Here is a 22,105-nt window from a genome sequence, read left to right on the forward strand (position 1 = left end):
CTGGGTGACTTAGTGGGTTATGTCTCTGCCTTCAGCTCAGGTCATGACCTCAGGGTGCTAGCTAGGATAGAGCCCCACATAGGACTCTCTGCTCAGCAGGGAGCCTGCTTCTTCCTCTCTCTCTCTCTGCCTGCCTCTCTGCCTACTTGTGATCTCTGTCAAATACATAAAATCTTAAAAAAAAAAAAAAGTTCAAAACAAAACTGATTCCCACATGCACCCCTTTAACCACAAATTCCTTCCCCAGATTCCCCCATTTCTATAATTGGTACCAGTTTTCATGAAGTTTCAATGCATAAAACCATACAGTCATTATTAATTTCTGTGCTCTCCTTGTATCCACATTCAATGCTTAATCAAATCAGCTGGACCTTCAAATATGTTCAGAGTTTAACCACGTATTACAACTTCTACCTTGACTTCCCTAATCCAAGTCACGTTCACTGCTTACCTGGAATAGCTCTATGATCTCTATCAACTGTAAATTAGGCTCTTTTACCCACTTTTAGTTGGATTTGGTCACAGACAGGCATTAGCATGAGAATGGAGGGTAATAGAGAAGAGAATAGAGAACAGAGAGAGGTTTCTTTGGTTTGAGACTTTTATATTAGCTAGTATAAACATCTGGTGCTATTAATTTCCCTCTAAACACAGCTTTATCCATAGCTCATACATGTGAATCTGTAGTGTTTCAGTTTTAATCCAAATCAAATATTTTAAAATTTTACTGACTTCCTACTGGACTCATGAAAGTTGAAGAAATTACCCTTTAAAAATACTTAAATGAATAGAGAAACATTTCATATATTTACTCCTATTTTTTCCATTGCCATAGGTCTTCATTTCTTTGTACAGAGACAAGTTTCTTTCTGTTAACACATTCCTTGTCTTAAGAAGATCTTTGTCATTTCTTGTAGCACAGGTCTGCTGGAAGTAATTCCTCTAAACTTTTGTTTGTTTAAACAAGTTCCCATTCACTTTCTATGAATATTTTTACTATGCATAAAAGTCTGCATTGACAGGGCTTTATTTGTTTCCTTTTTATTCCCAGTACTTTAAAGCTCTTACACCATTGTTTTCTGCCTTTCAGAACTTCTGACAACAAGTGTGATATAATCATTATTATTGTCCCTCTACAGATGTCTCTCTGGCCTCCTTCAAAAACTTCCTGTGTTTTTAATTCACAATAGTTTAAACACGATGTGTCTATGTAGGCTTTATTTGATATTTATCATGCTTGAAGTAAGCTGATATTCCTGGATATATGGTTTGAGGTCTTTTATTATTTGATGAAATTTCTTGGCAATTATCTCCTCATATAATTATTTTGCTTCTCCTCTGTACTTTTCTGGGACTCCAACTGCACAATGTTAAACCATTTCATATTGCCCTAAAACTTTTAAATGCTCTGTTTTTTCCCCACTTCTTTTTGTGTGATGCAGTTTATGTAATTTCTATGGATCTATTTTTAAAATTTGCTGATTCTTCAGCTTTGTTGAGTTTACAGATGAGTCCACTGAGGAATTCTTGGATACCACTTAAAAAGTTATTTCTGGCATTTCATCTAACTCATATTTTCCATCATTTACTGAAATTCCCAATCTTTTCAAGCATGTTGTACACCTTTACCACTGTTTTTCTGAGCATTTTAATCATAATAAATGTCATAGTGTGACAGTTCCAACATGAGACATTTGAATTTGTGTATTTTGGTTGTTTTGTTTATAAATTAAAGCATCTTTTTCTTCCTATCATGTGTATTTCCTTATTTTCGAATAAATGCTAGACATCACATATAGAACAACAGAGACTGAGGAAAAGAGTTACATCCAGAAATGGGCATGTCTCTCCTGTCATGTTTTTAGTATAGTAGTTGAGTTATTCTAATCAGGGGATGAGTTGCATCTGAATTTTGTTTTTCCTATAGTTAACCTAATTTGTACAACAATATTCAAATTTGTCTAATATTTTCTTCTTACGATAAGAACTGAGATGTTGGGGCACCTGGGTGGCTCAGTGGGTTAAGCCTCTGCCTTCAGCTCAGGTCATGATTCTAGGGTCCTGGGATTGAGCCCCACATCGGGCTCTCTGCTCAGCAGGGAGCCTGCTTCCCCCTCTCTCTCTGCCTGCCTCTCTGCTTACTTGTGATCTCTCTGTCAAATAAATAAATAAAATCTTAAAAAAGAAGAAGAAAGAAATGAGATGTTGCAGGGCTTTCTTCTAGCTAACCATTCAGCTTTTAGTATCCCTTCTGGGCCTGAAACTCAGAGACGGTTACTCTCCAGGTTCCTGACATACCCCTCCCTCATTGAGTAAGTGCTATTGGTTGCTACTTGGTATTTGCTTATGTCCAGGTAGAAAGCAGGAGGTGATCTCTATTACTCTGGACTAGCCTCAGCTTTAAGTAAGCCATGAGCTCCCAGGCCTCAGGTTAGGTTTTTGTCATTATTCCTTCTTCTCTTCTCTGTGGCAAACAAATTCTGCCTTGTATCCAGGCAGGTCTTGCATGGGAGGGAGTTTCATGCTCCTGGCTAGAAGTAGAAGGTTCTAATGCTATTAGGTCCAGTATTACTTTCTGATTATCTTAAAGGACTGAAATGTGTTTTGGGTTTTTTTCGATTTTTTTTTTTTTTTAAAGCCTATGCTTTCCTCAGAAACAAATAGCCTATCCTTATCCCCCTGCTGGTTGGTAGGATTTGCAGCTCTTCTTCCAGAGCTTAAAGGATTTTCTCTATCCAAAAGAAATACACAAAGGGACAGGAATTTCTGCCTTTTCTGCAGTGATATCTGATACCTACCATTCTTATATTACTGAGAAAGGCTCTCTCTCCCTGTCCTCTATCCATTAAAAAAAAAAAAAAACAAAAAATCGCCCATGAGTAAGTGAGAGTCCTTCTTGTGTCTATAGTTGGAGTTCTTCAGTAATTCATTAAATGAAATTTATTTTTTTCTCACTTTTTCAGCAGCCACTTCTTCCTGTGCTGTCCCTATCTTCATTTCTTGTGCCTCTTTTTCAGTCTTCAAATATTTGACTACTAGTTGTTTTATGATCTCAGTTCTCTGTTGGGCTCAAAAAAGTGATCATTTTATAATTTATGCATATTACTTATCATTATTAGGTAGGAGGAACATACTTTCTCAGCTCACTAAATCTTAGCATAAGGAGAAATCTTAAGTTTTAAAATGGATTGTGCTAGACAGTTCCTATAGTTTGTAGAGGAATGTTGCTGAAATGTGAAGACCAAATATAAGGTTCTTGTAGTAGTTCTGGAGAAAGAGAAGGATTGTGTGGCTAGAGTGGTAGTAGTATAAATGGTCTGAGATAATCTGTTTGTGGATATACTGAAAGGAAGTGTTGACAGGGTTCACTGATGTGTCAGATGTAGTGTGTGAAAGATGAGAGTTAAGGATAATTTCACTATCTTTGAGCAAAGATATATAAAGAATAAAGATCTCATTTGCAAAAGTGAGAAAGAATGAAAAAAGATCATGTTTTGGAGGTGGAGCTTAGCAAATAAAACTTATTTCCAGATACATTAATTTTAAAATATCAAAATTACGAGTGGTGATGTTGATTAGGAAGTCCATGAATCATCTTCAAGGAGACGAATTTTTAAACATTGCATTTGTTTCAAATCCCTTCATTTTTTTCTTAAGGAAACAATGTATGCAATTTCAACACAAAAACATTTATAGAGCACCTACTATGTATGAGGCATAACAATGAATTTGATAAGGTACGTGTTGTCCAGGAACTCGTTATCTAGTGGGGGGGAAAAAAGCATACACATACAGGAATGCTCAAATAAAAATAAATAATTGCTTCTTTTCTTATCATTTTTCATTAAGTGCCAATGAAATATATGGCTTCTGATTTCAGCTACAGTTTTAATCAAATATGAGTCAAAGGGTGTGGAGATTATGATAATTTATTACTCCATGAATAAGTAAAGAAACTGTGGCAGTAAACTATTAAAACTAGAGGGATAAGAATTGAAGACTAATGATTGGAATTAAAAATCGTCACTTTTATTGATGAAAAAGTACATAGTCACTTAAGAATGGGTGGCTGACTTGGAGAAAAAAATATATTTCTAAGAAATGACAAAAAATAAGTGGTCATATGTATGATTGTATGATTTAACATACTGAATCACCAAGAAAAATACATTCTGCAATAAGTTTAGACAGGGGTAAAATATTAAATGAAGCAGTGAGAGAGAGCTAGTCTAAAAGACAATAAACCACAGAGAATCAAGGTAATATAGGCAATAGTATATGCAACAAAGGTATACAAACATACAGACATACACATATTTACATATATATAAATATGTATTACTTAATTGCACACATATATGTGTGCGTTTACAGAAGTGCAAAATATATTTAGATATTAAATTAAATATAAGTAATAAATTAGATATATACACCTGCTTTTTTTCTAGGAGTCATGGTTTAGAGAATAAGCAAATAGCCTTTTTTTCCCCCTCAAATATAAAGGATATGAGAGAAAAGAGATAAAATGCCCAATTTCATAATTCTAGGATTTCCATAGGGATACTTTCCAAGATTATGTTTTCTATTCCATATTCATATTAGTTAAAATAAGACACAGAGTGCATAATCAAATATTTAAAATGAATCTATCTCCTGAGGGGAAAACATCCCCAAAGTCAGAAAAGAAATAGTATCTATTAGAATGACGAAAACCCAGAACACTGATAATCAACTGCTGGTGGAGATGTGAAGCAATAAGGATTCTCACTTATTGTTGGTGGGAATACTGTCTTGGAAAACCAAACATGGTCTTCCATACGATCCAGCAATTTCACTCCTTGCTGTTTACCCAAAAGAGCTGAAAACTTATGTCCACAGAAAACCTGCACATGTATGTTTATAGCAGCTTTATTCATAATTGTCCAAACTTGGAAACAGCCTTTGATAAGAATGGTTAAACTGTAGTATATTCAGGTGATGGAATATTCTCTCTAGGATTAAAAAGAAATGTGCTGTGGGGTGCCTGCATGGCTTAGTCAGTTAAGTGTCTGCCTTCCATGCAGGTCATGATCCCAGGGTTCTGGGATCCAGCTCTGCCCTGGGCTCCCTGTTCAGCAGGAATCTGCTTCTCTATCCCTCTGCCCCTTCCCCCAACTTGTGCTTGGGGGCTTTCTCTCTCTCAAATGAATAAAAATCTTTTAAAAAAAGAAATGTGCTATAAAGCCATTAAAAGGCATAGAGAAAACTTAAATTCATATTAGTAAGTGAAAGAAACCAATCTGAAAAAGTTACATACTGTATGATTCTTCTAACTATGTGACATTCTGAAAATTAAAAAAAAAAAAATCTACAGGACAGTAAAAAGCTCATGGTTGCTAGAGTTTAAGGGGGAGGGAGAGATAAAGAGGTAAAGCACAGAGAATTTGGGGGGCTGTGAACTACTATGTATAATACTAAAAGTGGATACATACTTGTACATTAGTCTAAACCCACAGAATTGCAACACCAAGAGTGAACCCTTATGTAAACTATGGACTTTGGGTGATTAAGATGTGTCAGTATAGGTTCATCAGGTTTAACAAATACAGCACTCTGGTGAGGGATATGGATAATGTGGGAGCCTATGCATGAGCTGGGGGAGGGAGTATATGGGAAATTTCTGTCCCTTCCACACAATTTTGCTGTAAACATAAAACTGCTCTAAAAAATAAAGCTGATTTAATACAAACAGAAGAAACACCACATTATTAGGTAGAAAAAGAAAATACAGTCCTTTAACAAACAATATATAAAGATAGAATAAAGTAAACAATGATATTGGCTTTAAAAGAAGGAAATAAAAACTGCTAGTACAAAAGAAGATAAATAAAAAGGAAATAAAAACTGCTAGTACAAAAAGATAATAAGTGACTTTTTCTGTTGAACATTTATTATGTGTCAGAAACTCTCCAAAAGAATTTGCATATATTAACTCACTCAATCTACACACAAAAACTTGTAAGTGTACTTATATTATTTCTTGATTTTTTAAATTTCCTGATTATTTAGATCAGGTAACTGAGGCCCATAAAATTTAAGCAATTTCCCCAAAGTCATTTACCTCAATCAGTATATTCCATGTTCAAATCTAAGCAATACAACTCTTGAGTTATTAATATTCTCTCTATACTATTACTCATATAGTTAGCACTTGAATCTTCCTGATGATATGATTATGATTCTAAATGACTGTATCTAAACAAATAGAGTGAAAACCACATATCAAAACTCATTTCTTTGTCTGAGCGAGATAATATTGGAAATCATTCAGAAAGATTTCTTTCACCCTAACAGGTAAGAATGAATGCCCTTTTGTTCCTATCAGGTTATAAATTGGATGATATGGTTGAATAATTATTTGTCATGAAGGTTATATGAGGTTTCAGCAGGAAAACTGTTAACACTCTTTGTTTTCACAATAGGCTCCTTGAGTTAGTACTTAAAACAAAAGATGATAAAGATACTTACTTTTTAATTCTAAACTATACTATATGGAAAACAGTATGATATTAAAGATGGCTAGTTGAATCTACTTGGAAAAACTCCTGATGGGCAAGGTTAAATAAGTGACTCAATTCCCCCCTAATATTTAACCTAAGGACAATGGGGAGTAAATTATAAAGTATTTCCCAAACTTAATACATAACTTAAAAAATCTCTTAGTATATAATTAAGATTACCGTTTAAATTTTTGCTGTCCATTAAAATGCATAGAACTGTAGTTGTAGTTGTATCTATAATAACTTCCCTCCAATGAGAAAGCATGGTAGTAAAATTTTCAGTGAAATAAAGCCAACAGTTGATATTTCAGTGCAGTTATATGGATTAAGTTAGCTCCACTATACAATGTAAATGACATTATCCATCCTGAAACTAAAAGTATAAACTGACTCAAATTATAAATACTTATTTTTGCCCAAGACAATGATGCCTTGTTTTTTTCATTTATAGAAACTGAATACAGATCCATTAGCTGTAAGAATTAGTAGGCAATGTTATTTGACATAAATGAGGGAAAGATAGAACATCCAACACACTACATGTACCATAAGGGAATTTTTTGGGAAAAAAAGAAAAAACTTTAACTTATACTACCTTAAAGAATATGTTCTAAATGGCTTAAGGAAGTATTTTACAGTAGCAAAGAAATTATTTTTCTTTGTGAATATATGTATATGTATAATCTTAAGTATTTGATATTATCATATAATGTTGAAGCTACTACAGTTTGACACATTATTTTTGAGGACAATTTGGCACTAAAATTTACATTTAAAATATGCTTACCCTTTGATTCAGCCTTTGCACTTCTATGTATTTATACTCTCTTCTACATATTAATCTCTTGCTAGATTTTTTTTTCTTTTTTGCACTATACATGAAAGAAATGTTACTGCAATTTTGGGGAAACTACTAAGTTTCTAATTGGGCTTTTAGAAAACAAAATTTAACAAATATAAAACACAGGCTGATATTAAATGTAGGTGTTGTCTAGTCTATCCTTTTATTTGAGGATTGAAAATTGAGATATGACAAGGTTAAATATTTATTTCTAATCATATAGCCAATTTTATGAAGATAGAAGTAGAGTATCATATTCTGTTGGCTATTCCAGTAATGGAGCTTTTTGTTATTTGTATTATTCTGTAGACATTATTTGTGCTATTCTGCAGGCATTATTCATTTTATTCTGCAGTGTTTTGTTATTCATGGAATATAATCATGCAATTTGTTCCACAGTTTAAGAAATCTTTGGTTCTTTCAAAGTTTTAGCTCCTCAGAATGCATACATGCGGAGTCATTTTATTGTAAGGAACATAATGAAGAGATAAAGACTTTGCCTCAGGCAGCTAAATAGATCATATGTGAATTTATGGTTTTAGGGTTATTTATAGAAACATTAAATAAATATCCCTCATAACTCCTGCTGGTGCATATTAAAACTCAAACTATGTAATAGTCCACGATAGCAAAATCCACAAAAGAAGGAGGTGTTTGGTTTTTTTTTACTATTTATGAAAATATTATAATCGTTATAAAATGCTCAAATAGTATCAACATTTAGAGATTCCAAAGTTAAGGTGCACCCACAAGCTCCCTAACCAATAGCATGACACATCTAAGAGAGCACTATTCAATTTCACAAGGTATCTTCATTCTGTGTGCCACATATTTATGTATTTCTTTGCACACTGATTTTACATAAATGAAAGTATATTTTGGAAATCTTTCCATGTTTGAAAAACAGGCCTACCATTTTCCTTTAAGTAAGCAGAATATTGTCTAAAATATTCCCTAATAATGGACATTACTCTGTTCCAAATTTTCTGTATTATATAAAATGTAGCAATGGATGTCCTTGAACACATAATTTTGTATTCTGGTGCCAGTATTTATGATAAATAGAAAAAATGTAACTGGCAGATTAAATGGTATGCATTTTTTATTTGTTCATCAAATCATCTGAAGAGTTATTCCAGTTTAAGCTTCCAATAGTTGAGCACAGAATGAGTGCTTTCCCATAATCATGCCAATTATCAATTTATATATTTTTAATTTAACTTATCTTAATGGTATTCCACAAAATCTTTTTAATTCAAATTGTACAGATTATTTAAGATATTTAATACCTTTAATGTGTTCATTTATCTTATGGCTCATTTGTTTCACTTATGTTAACCAACTCATGTCTATAGTTAATGACAGTTCAGAAACTTGGCCCCTGTGTTGCTTTGGGGGTGATTCCTTAATTACTGCTTTGAAAGAACTATTTATATAATTATGTTCTAACTTATAAACTGTGATATATATTGCAAATAAATGTTTCTAGTCTTCTTTCTTATTTTTCATAATGTCATATTTTTTAGAATGTCCATATTGTTTTTGCCACCCAAAACTTATTAAATTTTCATATGGCCAAATCCCTCAATCTTTGCTTTATTGGTTTGCTTTAATGGTTTCTTAATGACTTGTCTTTTTGCTTATCAAGGTCAAAAATATTATTCAGATATCTATAATACATTTATATCCTTACCTATAAATGTATATAGCTATAGATTTATATATATATAAATCTTCTATATATAAAATTTATATATATATAAATCTATAGCTATATATATATATATATCTTTATGTCTGTGTTTTGTAGTCTTCTGTGAAGATCTTTCATTCATCTGAGATATTTTTGTGTGTATGAGAAAACAAAGAAAAACTTTATTTTTTCCCAATGTTCATTTCTAAATCATTTCAAATATTGTTCAATAATTATCCATAATATATATATAAATCACCCTATGTACATGGAATTTCTACTTCGTTTACTTCTTGGCTTATTTTTATGATGTGAACTGAAAGCAATACACTATAATAAAAGCTTCCACCCAAAAGCTTCCTACTGGCTTAAATTTTGGGGGGGTCAGAGTATAGGCTGCATTTTCACAACTATTCTTTGGCCTTTGGCCAATATTATAGATTCCCACATAGGAAATTTTTTGCTAAAACTTAGAAGGCATCCAGTTGATTTGCTTTCAGTTAATTCCACTGGAAAATAAGTACAGCTTAAAACATCTCATTATATTTAAAGCTGAATTCTTATTATTTAAAAGTCCCCATTCTTGGCCTTTTCCCCCTCTCTGCTTCAGCTGACTGAAACTATAAGCTTGACAGAGAAAGTGAAATAAAGCTTGGACAAAACCATAAAATGATAGGGGCGCCTGGGTGCCTCAGTGGGTTAAGCCTCTGCCTTCAGCTCAGGTCATGATCTCAGAGTCCTGGGATCAAACCCAGCATTAACCCTGCTCAGCAGGGAGTCTGCTTCCTCCTCTCTCTGTGTCTGCCTCTCTGCCTACTTGTGATCTCTGTCTGTCAAATGAATAAATGAAATCTTAAAAAAAAAATAACATAATAGGAAAGCATCATTTGGTCTTTGTCTCTTTGCTTACATTCATCATATGGTCAAGAATACCCTCCTTAGAGGTTCTTAAAAAGGCTGTAAGAAAGAATATTATCTATTCTTTCTCCTTCTCTCTCTCTCTCTCTCTCTCTCTCTTTTTTTTTTAATCAATTGCCTTTTCCAAAGTTTGTATGTAAGTTTAAGGTATATAACCTAACAGTTGGATATATAGGCCACTTGTAAAGAAAGTTTCTCTGTTGCAGAACTGTATTCCTTTCCTTTTTTCTGAAATGGCTAATTCTCTGATATTCTGTCTCTAACACCAGGATGTAGCTACCACATAATTTTTTTTGGTTAGAGAGCTTCATTGAGCTATAGCTCAAGTGTCATTTAGTCTGACTTTATTTTTTATTTTACTTTTTTTCAGTGTTTCAAAATTAATTGTTTATACACCACACCTAGTGCTCCCTGCAATACGTGCCCTCCTTAATAACTACTACCAGGCTCACCCAACCCCCATCCACCTCCCCTCCAAAACCCTCAGTTTGTTTCTCAGAGTCTACAGTCTCTCATGGTTTGTCTTCCCCTCTGATTTTCCCCAACTCACTTCTCCTCTCCATTTCCCAGTGTCCTCCATGTTATTCCTTATGCTCCATAAGAGTAAGTGAAACCTTATGATAATTGACTCTTTCTGCTTGACTTATTTTACTCAGCATAATCTCTTCCAGTCCTATCCATGTTGATACAAAGGCTGGGTATTCATCCTTTCTGATGGAGGCATAATACCCCATTGTATACATGGACCATATCTTCTTTTTCCATTTGTCTGTTGAAGGGCATCTTAGTTCTTTCCAGTTTGGTGACTGTGGCCATTGCTGCTATGAACATTGGAGTACAGATGGTCCTTCTATTCACTACATCTGTATCTTTAGGGTAAATACCCAGTAGTGCAATTGCAGGGTCATAGGGTAGCTCTACTTATAATTCTTTTTAGGAATCTCCACACTGTTTTCAAAAGTGGCTGCACCAACTTGCATTTCCACCAATGGTGTAAGAGGGTTTCCCTTTCTCCATATCCTCTCCAATACTTGTTGTTTACTGTCTTGTTGATTTTGGCCATTCTAACTGGTGTAAGGTGGTATCTCAATGTGGTTTTGATTTGAATCTCCCTGATGGCTAATGATGATGAATATTTTTTCATATGTCTGTTAGCCATTTGTATGTCTCTTTGGAGAAGTGTCTGTTTATGTCTTCTGCCCATTTTTTGACGTGATTATCTGTTTTGTGTGTGTTGAGTTTGAGGAGTTGTTTATAGATCTTAGATATCAGCCCTTTATCTGTAGTGTCATTTGTGAATATCTTCTCCCATTCTGTGGGTTGCCTCTTCATTTTGTTGACTGTTTCCTTTGCTGTGCAGAGCTTTTGATCTAGATGAAGTCCCAAAAGTTCATTTTTGCTTTTGTTTCCTTTGCTTCTGGAGAACGTATCTTGAAAAGAAGTTGTTGTGGCAGATGTTGAAGAGGTTACTGCCTATGTTCTGCTCTAGGATTTTGATAGATTGCTGCCTCACGTTGAGGTCTTTTATCCGTTTCGAGTTTATCTTTATGTATGGTGTAAATGAATGGTCGAGTTTCATTCTTCTACACATAGCTGCCCAATTTTCCCAGCACCGCTGAAGAGACTGTGTTTTTTCCACTGCATATTTTTTCCTCTTTGTCAAAAATTATTTGATCATAGAGTTGAGGGTCATATCTGGGCTCTCTATTCTGTTCCACTGGTCTATGTGTCTGTTTTTGTGCCAGTACCATGCTGCCACAGCTTTGTAGTAAAGCTTGAAATCAGGCAACGTGATGATCCCAGTTTTTTTTTCCTTTTTCAACATTTCCTTAGCAGTTCAGGGTCTCTTCTGGTTCCATACAAATTTTAGGATTGTTTATTCTAGCTCTTTGAAAAATGCCGGTGGAATTTTGATGAGGGTGGCACTGAAAGTATATATTGCTCTAGGCAGTATAGACATTTTAACAATGTTTATTCTTCCGATCCATGAGCATGGAATCCTATTCCATTTTTTTTGTGTCTTCTTCAATTTCTTTCATGAGTGCTCTGTAGTTCCTTGAGTACAGATCATTTACCTCTTTGGTTAGCTTTATTCCCAGTTATCTTATGGTTCTTGGTGCTATAGTAAATGGAATTGATTCTCTAATTTCCCCTTCTATATTTTATTGTTAGTGTATAAGAAAGCGACCAATTGCTGTACATTGATTTTGTATCCTGTGACATTACTGAAATGCTGTATGAGTTCCAGTAGTTTGGGGGTGGAGTATTTGGGTTTTTCATATAAAGTATCATGTCATCTGTGAAGAGAGAGAGAGTTTGACTTCTTCATTGCCAATCTGAATACCTTTATTTCTTTTTGTTGTTTGATTGCTGTTGCTAGGACTTTTAGTACTATGTTAAAAAACATTAGTGGGAATGGGCATACTTGTCTTGCTCCTGATCTCAAAGGGAAGGCTGTCACCTTTGAGATTGAGGAAGATATTCACTGTGGTTTTTGCATAGATTGATTTTATGAAGTTGAGGAATGTTCCTTCTATCCCTTTACTTTCAATCATTTTAATCAGGGAAGGATGCTGTATCTTGCCAAATGCTTTTTCTGCATCAGTTGAGAGGACCAAGTGGTTCTTCTCTCTTTCCTTATTGATTTTTTCTATCAGTGATTGATTTGTATATGTTGAACCACCCTTGCATCTCATGGATAAATCCCACCTGGTAATGGTAGATAATCTTTTTAATGTACTGCTAGATCCTCTTAGCTAGGATTTTGTTGAGAATCTTGGCATCCATATTCATCAGGAATATTGGTCTGAAATTCCCCTTTTTGGTGGAGGTCTTTGCCTGGTTTGGGAATCAGGGTAATCCTGGCTTCATAAAAAGACTCTTGAAGTCTTCCTTCTGTTTCTATTTTTTGAAACAGCTTAGGAGAATAGGTATTATTTTTTCTTTGAATGTTTGGTGGAACTCTCCAGGGAATCTGTCAGGTCCTGGGATCTTGTTTTTTGGGAGGTTTTTGATCTCTGCTTCAATCTCATTACTAGATATTGGTCTCTTCAGGTTGTCAATTTATTCCTGATTCGGTTTTGGCAGTTTATAGGTTTCCAGGAATGCATCCATTTCATCTAGGTGGCTTAACTTATTGGCATGTAACTGTTGATAATCATTTCTGATGACTGTTTCTGTTTCCTTGGTGTTAGTCGTGATCTCTCCCTTTTCATTCATAATTTTATTAATTTGGGTCCTCTCTCTTTTCTTTTGGATTAGGTTGGCCAATGATTTATCGATCTTACTGATTCTTTCAAAAAACCAGCTTCTAGTTTCTTTGATGCGTTCTACTATATCTCTAGTTTCTGTCTTATTGATCTCTGCTCTAATGTTTTTTACTTCCCTTCTTATGTGTGGCGTTGGCTTAATTTGTTGTTGATTCTCCAGTTCTTTAAGGTGTAAAGAGAGCTTGTGTATTCTGGATTTTTCAATTTTTTTGAGGGAGGCTTGGATGGCTTTGTATTTCCCCCTTAGGACCACCTTTGCCATATCCCACAGGTTTGGATCAAGGTGTCTTCATTCTCATTGGCGGCATGAATTGTTTAAGTTCTTTTGATTTCCCGGTCTAACCAAACATTCTTAAGTAGGGTGGTCTTTAGCTTCCAAACTTTTTCTTGTGGTTGAGTTCCAGTTTCAAAGCATTGTGGTCTGAGAATACACAGGGAATAATCTCAGTCTTTTGATATGGGTTGAGCCCTGATTTGTGATGTTTTGAGTATGTGGTCTATTCTGGAGAAAGTTCCATGTGTGCTCGAGAAGAATGAGTATTCTGTTGTTTTAGAGTGGACTGTTCTGTATGTATCTATGAGGTCCATCTGGTCCAATGTGTCATTCAATCCTGGTTATTGATTTTCCGCTTGGATGATCTATTACTGAGAGTGGCATGTTAAGATCCCCTACTATTAATGTATTCATATCAATATTTAGTCTGACTTTAAATCACTGGTTTTGCCAAAGCATGACTAGAACCTTAATGTTTTAGCATGCATTACTTTTTCTTTCACTGTCTTATAGTTAACTGGACACTCACTGTGTTGTGAATGCTCTTAAAATTAATAGTTTTATAAAATAACACCGTAAAACACCCTTGTCATTCTATTAGAACAGGAGGGTAAATAAGCATACATTATTATCCAAAATTCTATGTATGCATGGAAATAATGATATCATTTAGAAAGATAACACATCACATCTTTACTGGAAAACAAACACATAGTTCTAGACTACAAAGCCAATTAAGTCTCTAAACTCCTTATTTTACATATGATGAATCTGAGACCTTGAGATTATCAGAAAATCCTAAATTCATGTAGTGAGCAAGGAAAAACTTTGTATCCTTAAAGAAGGTGATGATTCACATTGTGCTTTGTGTCTTACACTTTCAAGTTAATTTCATATAGACAGGTAGTTTGAGTTCTGAGAATTGATACTTTCTGTTCAGCTCAAAGACAGAAGGAAAACCCAAAATGAACCCTAGATCCCCAAATAATATGTAGAAAATATAAAGTGCTGTTTATAAGGAAGTAAACTATCCCCTTACCAAGAAGTGAGATCTCTCACACAGCTATGTTATTTTCAGAAGAGAAAATGCTGATTTTTGATGGAGAGAACTACTCATCAACTTTGTTGACCACATTTGTTCCAACACCTAATACCACTTCATGTTAAATCAGTTTATAAAAAAATTAAATGCCACAGATGGAAAAAAAAAGTACACTTCTGCAAAGGAATGGGGAAAAAAATAAAGGTACAGCTGCATTTAAGAAGCATTCTGAAGTTGCTTTTCAAAAAGAAGATATGCTACAGAATTGTGCAATCTGCAGCATAAAGTCTTTGGTATCACACATCTAACTTATTTTTTCTTTTTCCTTTGCAATCCACATTGGATTACACCCTGTCACCGTGTTCTTTTGAAAGATTTTAAAAGGATTTGTATAACAGGGGAAAAAGGTCTTAATTACTATCTCTCACATAAGAGATTTCTACTCTGTTTAAACAGATAATTTCGGGTCAAAATGCATAATACAGTTTGTTTTAGTTCTATTCCTATAAGTAGTTATGATTCCAATATTTCACAAAACTATCCATGGATAAAATTTCTTCCTTTTTAAATTAGAATTAGCTACCACAGAGGTAAAGGACAAAAGAGAAAAAAAAAAAACAAAACAAAACAGAACAACAACAAAAACAAAGAGAAAGAAGGAGCAAGACCACGAGAGCAACAGGAGATCATTTACTATTTTCAAATGCAAGTGTTAATGTCATCTCAATGGAAAAATCACAATGATAGTATCTCCTCAAAATCAGTAGTAACCAGCTTACTTACAGTTTAAATACTATAATCAATTAAAAAACACACTTAAAATGTATTATGTGGATATTTTTAACATTACTAACTAAAAATCAGAATGCCAATCAAAATAGAAACATCATTTTATGTTTTAACAAGCAAAAAGTAAAGAAGTAGTTAAAAGGTGTGTTCGTAAATGTTGCAATAAGCATTCCCTACCACCAAACTTCTACCCGTTGAATGCATTTTCAATGACTTAAGTAATGAACTCAATATGAAAATATCTGACTGGCTTTCAGCCCAATGATTTCCAGGCCTTAAAGAATCATAGCTGAAATTGTAGTATTTAGATTTGGTTGCATAAGATTCAGGAAATATTCATAGCTTTAGAGAAATCCAGTGTACTTCTTCAAACACCACCAGCATGGTTCACATGTCAATCAACTGGAGTCAGAGATAAAGAGGGAATTTATAAAGGCCCCATTGAGCCCTGCTGGCAGCCACAAACATAACTAAAAAGAGCATTAGAAACCGTTCTGTTTACAGCAATTAACTGGACCCAAAGCCCTGTCAGCAGTTCCGGTAGCATGGTCTTTCTTTGTGTCTGTTCTTTAATATTCAAAACTTGTTCAAATAGTGTGAAAAACTGAATACATCCCTCTGCTGCAACTGATACATATGATAAACTCTGGAGCTAAAGCTGCAATGATGCATCTTAATGTATCCAGAGGCTATCACCAAATGGAATGTGTGACAAAAAGCAGTGGCTTTGTGGAGATTTTGTGAGAGCAGATATTTTTTTTCCCTGGGTTGAAACACAGAAACTTAAAAAAATCCTCAAATCAGCAACTAACTGGCCATCCATCTGGCAGCATTTAACAGAGCTGAATTCATTCTCCTGTTAACACAAAGGACACCGACTCAAAGCTTTAACCTTAAAATAGTCATGTGACCAAGTACACACCTTTTATTTTAAAACTAAGTGACAATGTGGAGGAGCAAGGCAGGCCTCATGTATGTGATTTGTAAATGACAGCGCACTCTAGTGCTACCACTGAGGAGTGGGTATTAGTAGATGTCTGTCCTCATGTTCTCTGGCCACTTTAGTGAGACTACTAGAAAAATAAATATTATGTCAACTGTCTTCCAAATTAAGATACTGTAATTCTAAGCTCCGCTTTATTATGAGTTTTTATGAACTGTTAAGGCTCATTTTACTCAATTGGCATTTCAGGATATAAGCTCTGATAATAATCCTGAAGAAAATCATGGAAAATGAATTTACAAATCATTAAACTATCAAGACAATACATTAAACTATAAGACAAACTATATAAAAATTGAATTTTCTATATGTCAAAGTTTTTCCATAAAAATATTATAGAAAAAATCCCATTCATATAAGAAGCTTAGGCAAAGAGACTCCTCTGAGGCACAGTGCAAAGAAAAAACCTAAAACTCAGAAAAGAACAGGTATTGTTCTGTTAAACCAGCCCTCTCTCCGTAAAAGGTATCCCTCCAGGAATGTGATGACTGTTGCACAGTGTAGACAAATAGTGCCACAATAAACTACATGCTTGCTCAGTTCTCCTGTCTCCCAGTTGTATTGTGCTGTTACTTGTTATTTGTGGTTTCTTAACTTGGTGGTGGATTGTGGTTTTAGCTATTCTGATTAAGGATAAGTCTTAGATAAGGTATTCCCCCTGGGTGCCAATGAGTGTGGACATTTCTGTTCTCCTGCCCTGCCTCTATCTAGAGCTCCAGATTCAGCAATTACTCCTGCCCAGTTTTCCCCTCCCTGTTCTCTTCTCCCAGCTCCCATATGTGTTTCCTAATACATTCCAGCAGTTCCTTTGGTCTACTTGTTTTCCACCTGCCCACACGGACATGAATTAATTGAGCACATTTGCACTCTGTCTTCTTACCCACTTCTAAAATTTTATGTACAGTAGAAATTTTGTATCTTTAAAAAAAGGGTAGAGAAAAGCAGTGATCGTTGCCTTTCTCAACAAAGATTAAAACTTCTGTTGGTTGGGGAGGACAACAAGAACCCTTCATGGTTCTTCTGGATGGTCTGAGAACCAAATTGACATGACACAATTAGCAAAATGAGGTATATATGTCATTCTGAACTAAGAGGGGGGAGGTAGGGTTTTAGGGCTATAAAGGGAAGGGAAACAATTCATAGGAAAATGGAAAGAGTAAATGTTTGGTAAACCAATGTTCGCTGAGCCACCCAGAAACAATGGGAGATAGAGAAGACTTTGATCAGACAGGCCTTTTGAGGTTCCTCCCTGTCTACCATACCTACTTCTATTATACTATAGCTATTTATAGTGGTAACTCCCTTCCTAGAACAAATATTCTACCTAAATACTTTAAGGTAGTTAGGGAGAGGGTCAAAGGTTCTGCCTCAGCCTTCTGTTTCTTAAAAATAATCAGTCTAAAATAATCCACCTGCCAAAGAGACACATTTTGCAGTGGCAAATTTTGCCCACTTACATGTTCTGGAGGAGATACAGGAGAGAAAGAGCCAGGTGGAGTTTCTTCCTCCTGCATAGCTGCTATTCTCACCAGTTCCGTTCATAATGGACACTTCCTAGGGCTCTACTACAATTTTTTACAAATAATGCTGCAATTAATAGCCTTGCACTCATATACAATATTAGATGGATAGATGGCTGGATAGACAGAAAAATAGAAAATTTGTTAGTATACACTTTAGATAGATTCTAGAAGGGGAGAGACCTTGTTATATAAATGTGATTTTAGAAAAAATTAAATATTTATGTAAGAAAAACTAATCACAAAGAAAACATTTAATTCCTAACATATAAATACTAATTGAAACATGGATTTAACTTTATATCAAGGTTAACACAAACACATATACATATACAGACATATTCATATCTGTTCATTAGCTCCCTCTTTAACAATGAAAATGTATTTATGTGGGGAATAGCCAGGAAGATTGTGAAGTAGATGAATCATGGGGAAACATGTGTTCTTTAAGTTATTTAAATATGTTATTAAGCTTTAATAATTAACGTCTGGTACTCAGACTAAAAGTGAAATTTATGAATGGAAAAATTTTCAGAAATAGAGAGCCAGGAAATCATCCAAATGCAGACTGTGATAGTGTTGAAGTTTTAAAATATGTGGCAAATGTCAGATTATTCAGTAAGTGGCATTGCTTCACCTGTCTAACCATTAACAAAAATGGCTGCTTCACACCTTGTAAAAACTTAATTTCAAAATGGATGAAATACGAAGAGAGAAAATATAAAAATGAGAACTAATTGCTTAATGATGCTTTTATGGGTATTTTTTAAGTTATATTTTTATTTCCTAAATTTTTAATGAAAACGTAAGTTACTGTCAAAAAAAATTTTTTTTTTTTAATTATATAGTAGCTTTTGGTTTTTGGCTCAGAGAAGACAAAGGTGCAACTGTCTTCAGTTGTCCAAATATAGGTTCATGTGAATACCAGACACCTAAATTCAACCCCAGGTAGATCAAAGTCAAATACCTGAGGTGCACCGGTAAGGAAGTTAGTGCTTCCTCTGACCTGGCTGTGAAGATCTATGTACTGGGTCTATCTCCAGAAGAGATAATTGATGATACTGCTAAGGCAACAGCAATTGGAAGGGTCTGAGGATGACAGTGAAACTAACCATTCAGAACAGACCAAGCCCAGATTGAAGTGCAACCTTCTGTCTCTGCCCTGGTTATCAAAGCCATCAATGAACCACCAAGAGACAGAAAGAAGCACAAAAACATTAAGCACAGTGGAAATACCACTTTTAATGAGATTGTTAAAATCAGCCCCAGTCTTTAGTCATTTTTAGCCACAAAACTCTCTGGAACCATTAAAGAGATCCTGAGGACCACCCAATCTGTGGGGCTGTTACCTTGACTGCAGCTACCCTCATGACATCATTGATGACATCAATAGACTGCATTAGACTGCTCAGCTAGTTTAGAAATACATAGGAAAATATTCCAATAAAGGATTTGACAAAAAAAAAATTTAATAGTAATAAACTTCATAAATATGGGAATAATGGAAAAGTTGGGTATTGATTCTGTTGGAGCTGCACTTAAGAACAATGAAGTTGTCCATCCACATAAGACAAATTAAATGTAGTGAGATAATGTGTAAGCATTTTAAATACTGTAAGACTCAATACTTAACTGTTAGTCTCTAGTCGCATTAGAATATTAATGAATTAGGTGGGAAAGAATAGGAAAAAACTAGTATAGTTCAGAAGGTTATTAGAGCAATCCAGATAAAGTACAAGCTGAATCTGAGAATGGCTTCAGTAGCACAATGAAATATCAGGAAAATTTGTTTGTTGTATTTTTGCCAGATGCATAAAGCAAGCCATCAGAAGTAATACTGAATAAGCCATCTAGTATTATATTCCTATCTTTTCCCTTACATTCTAATCTACCCATGCTCACTCACTTCCAATACAACCAAATTTGGTGTTTGGTGTGCCTGTCTTGCACCTGGATATTTAGATCACCTGAGCGAGAATAATCTAATTATATAGCAGACCGTGTAGTTCTGGATGTTAATCTAGACTCAGGGAAATCATCATCATCTTCATCATCATCATCATCATTATCATTATCAGTGCTCGGCATATTTTTAAGCACTTCATAGCTCTTTATTTTTTTTTTAAAGATTTTATTTATTTATTTGACAGATCACAAGTAAGCAGAGAAGCAGGCAGAGAGATTGGGGGAAGCAGACTCCCTGCTGAGCAGAGTCCCATGCGGGGCTCGATTCCAGGACCCTGGGATCATGACCTGAGCCGAAGGCAGAAGCTTTAACCCACTGAGCCACCCAGGCACCCCTAAGCACTTCATAGGTCTTAATTCACTTCTTCCTCACAAAAGTTTTATATGGTATTTTCCTCCACTGTATAGATAACAGGAATAAAATATAGAGGAGTCATGTTAATTACCCCCCAAAATGCACAGCAATTACCTGACAGGGTCAGACAGCCTGGCTCCTAGAGTCAGACTCTGACTGCGCTACTGTTCCTGAGGAGGCTGACACACTCACTGTATTAGGCATACTTTTTTTCTGACAGCTCTCAGATTTGCTGAGTCAATACTCAGGTATCTTCCAAATTGCATTTACTTAGACTTAATGATTTCCCTGCTTCCTTTCTTACCTCATTTCTCCCTACCCTATAATCCAACTTAACACTATTCTTAAATGTTGAACACTGACATTTGGAATTTTTCTTGTCTATGTGAGTTAATATATGATTCTTCAAAAAGTTGTTTTGTTTTGTTTTGTTTTTCTCTCAAATACTCAGAAGGCTAAAGACAGAAAACATGACTACCGCGTCCTCGGAGCAGCAAAGCCAAAATTAGCTGGGTTAAGTCTATCACAACTTAAAATCAACTACTAAAATATCTAATGGAAAAATCTATTGTGAATTTGAAAAGATCACCTCAGTCCAGACCACGGTTGGTATTATAAAAGCACCATATCATTTCTCCATTAAATAGCATGACTTAGAGCAAAAGCCAGCATATGGGCTGTTGGCCCTACTGACTTGAAATCATGTAGATGTGATATCTAGTCACCCATAATAAATGTGTTCTGCTTCAGGACAAGACGGAAAGATAACTATATCAGGCCATAGTGATAACAGTTTGTAAGAAAGGTCAATAAATAAGTGAATAGATATTAAAAGCCTAAGACATTTTAGCAAGTTCATATTTGGGTTGATTTCAATGCTAACAGTACTCAACATGAAATAGTTTATCTAGCAGATAGGAAGACATAGGAAAATGGGAAGGAAAATTAATAGATGAGGTATATAAAATAATTTTTCACAACTGATAAAACCTTGCCTAAGGGTCTATGTCATTAATGTATAATATATCTTCTCTTGAGCTCACTATTCACATGATTTTAGTTTTATGTCTTTTTAAAATTAATAATAAAATTATTTTATTGCCAATATCTATAAAATTATCATTAAATGTGGACATCCTATGAATTATAAACCATTTGAAGAGGGTATGCAAATCTCTCTATACATTTTAATATGAAGATTATAGAAATTAGCTTTCACAAAGTAGGGCAAGGAGGCTCTAAACTAAAATCAGACAATTATAAAAAAGGTAAAAAAAAATTCATTTGGAAAACCAAAATGAAAATAAAAGCCTGTACTATAAAAAGTTTAAATTTTAAATACAATTTTAATTTATAATACATATTTATAGTTAATTTAATTATGTTAAAGCTTTAACAAAGCAAAATGGGATGAGGTTTCGAATATTTAAACAGATGCACATGAAGAACATACTAATGTAATCTTTTAAGACAAAATTGATCATTTTGTCACTGATATTTTTGGTAATGATCCTGATGATGCTGATAATAATATTTGTGTTTGATAATCAATATCAATCTTCAGATTTAAGCATGGATACACATATTTTGCGTGAATAGTTAATGCTGTATTTTGTGGAGAAGTCTCTATTTTACAACTTGAATTTTCTCTTATATTTATTTTAGCACACAGCTAATAAAATAACTTCACATGAGATCATGTAAAAGCAGAGTACTATGTGGGACGCCTGGGTGGCTCAGTTTGTTAAGCGGCTGCCTTCAGCTCAGGTCATGATCCCAGCGTCCTGGGATCTAGTCCCACATTGGGCTCCTTGCTCAGCAGGAAGCCTGCTTCTCCCTCTGCCTCTGCTTGCCACTCTGTCTGCCTGTGCTCACTCTCTCTGACAAAAAAAAGTTT

Source organism: Mustela erminea, chromosome 7, assembly GCF_009829155.1.
Source record: "Mustela erminea isolate mMusErm1 chromosome 7, mMusErm1.Pri, whole genome shotgun sequence".
NCBI classification, from domain to species: Eukaryota; Metazoa; Chordata; class Mammalia; order Carnivora; family Mustelidae; genus Mustela; species Mustela erminea.